The sequence below is a fragment of the Euprymna scolopes genome, chromosome 25, assembly GCF_053919585.1.
Source record: "Euprymna scolopes isolate OS-2025 chromosome 25, ASM5391958v1, whole genome shotgun sequence".
Classification (NCBI taxonomy): Eukaryota; Metazoa; Mollusca; class Cephalopoda; order Sepiida; family Sepiolidae; genus Euprymna; species Euprymna scolopes.
In genome coordinates this window covers 91,854,280-91,857,033 of record NC_136506.1, presented here as the reverse complement: position 1 = coordinate 91,857,033, position 2,754 = coordinate 91,854,280, and positions in this window count along the sequence as shown.

Sequence of the window (2,754 nt, the reverse complement as noted above, 5' to 3'; positions counted from 1 at the left end):
ATTACGTCTTTTTTAGTATTACATCTTTTCTATCATTACGTCTTTTTTATCATTACATCTTTTTTATCATTACGTCTTTTTTAGTATTACATCTTGTTTTTTCATTACGTCTTTTTTAGTATTACATCTTTTTTTATCATTACGTCTTTTTTAGTATTACATCTTTTTTTATCATTACGTCTTTTTTAGTATTACATCTTTTTTATCATTAAGTCTTTTTTAGTATTACATCTTTTTTTATAATTACGTCTTTTTTAGTATTACATCTTTTTTATCATTACGTCTTTTTTAGTATTACATCTTTTTTTATCATTACGTCTTTTTAGTATTACATCTTTTTTATCATTACGTCTTTTTTAGTATTACATCTTTTTTTATCATTACGTCTTTTTTAGTATTACATCTTTTCTATCATTACGTCTTTTTTAGTATTACATCTTTTTTATCATTACGTCTTTTTTAGTATTACATCTTTTTTATCATTACGTCTTTTTTAGTATTACATCTTTTTTATCATTACGTCTTTTTTAGTATTACATCTTTTTTTATAATTACGTCTTTTTTAGTATTACATTTTATAATTTTTATAATTACATCTTTTTTTTCATTACGTCTTTTTTAGTATTACATCTTTTTTTATCATTACGTCTTTTTTAGTATTACATCTTTTTTTTCATTACGTCTTTTTTAGTATTACATCTTTTTTTATCATTACGTCTTTTTTAGTATTACATCTTTTTTTATCATTACGTCTTTTTTAGTATTACATCTTTTTTTCATTACGTCTTTAGTATTACATCTTTTTTTATCATTACGTCTTTTTTAGTATTACACGTTTTTTTATCATTACGTCTTTTTTAGTATTACATCTTTTTTTTATCATTACGTCTTTTTTAGTATTACATCTTTTTTTTATCATTACGTCTTTTTTAGTATTACATCTTTTTTATTATTACGTCTTTTTTAGTATTACATCTGTTTTTATCATTACGTCTTTTTTAGTATTACATCTTTTTTTATCATTACGTCTTTTTTAGTATTACATCTTTTTTTCATTACGTATTTTTTAGTATTACATCTTTTTTTTATAATTACGTCTTTTTTAGTATTACATCTTTTTTTTCATTACATCTTTTTTAGTATTACATCTTTTTTTATCATTACGTCTTTTTAGTATTACATCTTGTTTTTTCATTACGTCTTTTTTAGTATTACATCTTTTTTATCATTACGTCTTTTTTAGTATTACATCTTTTTTATCATTATGTCTTTTTTAGTATTACATCTTTTTTCATTACGTCTTTTTTAGTATTACATCTTGTTTATCATTACGTCTTTTTTAGTATTACATCTTTTTTATCATTACATCTTTTTTATCATTACGTCTTTTTTAGTATTACATCTTTTTTTATCATTACGTCTTTTTTAGTATTACATCTTTTTTTTTCATTACATCTTTTTTAGTGTTACATCTTTTTTTATCATTACGTCTTTTTAGTATTACATCTTTTTTATCATTACGTCTTTTTTAGTATTACACCTTTTTTTATCATTACGTCTTTTTTAGTATTACATCTTTTCTATCATTACGTCTTTTTTAGTATTACATCTTTTTTATCATTACGTCTTTTTTAGTATTACATCTTTTTTATCATTACGTCTTTTTTAGTATTACATCTTTTTTTATCATTACGTCTTTTTTAGTATTACATCGTTTTTATCATTACGTCTTTTTTAGTATTACATCTTTTTTATAATTACGTCTTTTTTAGTATTACATCTTTTTTTTTCATTACGTCTTTTTTAGTATTACATCTTTTTTTATCATTACGTCTTTTTTAGTATTACATCTTTTTTTTCATTACGTCTTTTTTAGTATTACATCTTTTTTTATCATTACGTCTTTTTTAGTATTACATCTTTTTATCATTACGTCTTTTTTGGTATTACACCTTTTTTTATCATTACGTCTTGTTTAGTATTACATCTTTTTTATCATTACGTCTTTTTAGTATTACATCTTTTTTATCATTACGTGTTTTAGTATTACATCTTTTTTATCATTACGTCTTTTTTAGTATTACATCTTTTTTATCATTACGTCTTTTTTAGTATTACACCTTTTTTATCATTACGTCTTTTTTAGTATTACATCTTTTTTTTCATTACATCTTTTTTAGTGTTACATCTTTTTTTATCATTACGTCTTTTTAGTATTACATCTTTTTTATCATTACGTCTTTTTTAGTATTACATCTTTTTTTATCATTACGTCTTTTTTAGTATTACATCTTTTCTATCATTACGTCTTTTTTATCATTACATCTTTTTTTATCATTACGTCTTTTTTAGTATTACATCTTGTTTTTTCATTACGTCTTTTTTAGTATTACATCTTTTTTTATCATTACCTCTTTTTTAGTATTACATCTTTTTTTATCATTACGTCTTTTTTAGTATTACATCTTTTTTATCATTACGTCTTTTTTAGTATTACATCTTTTTTTATAATTACGTCTTTTTTAGTATTACATCTTTTTTATCATTACGTCTTTTTTAGTATTACATCTTTTTTTATCATTACGTCTTTTTAGTATTACATCTTTTTTATCATTACGTCTTTTTTAGTATTACATCTTTTTTTATCATTACGTCTTTTTTAGTATTACATCTTTTTTTATCATTACATCTTTTTTAGTGTTACATCTTTTTTTATCATTACGTCTTTTTAGTATTACATCTTTTTTTTTCATT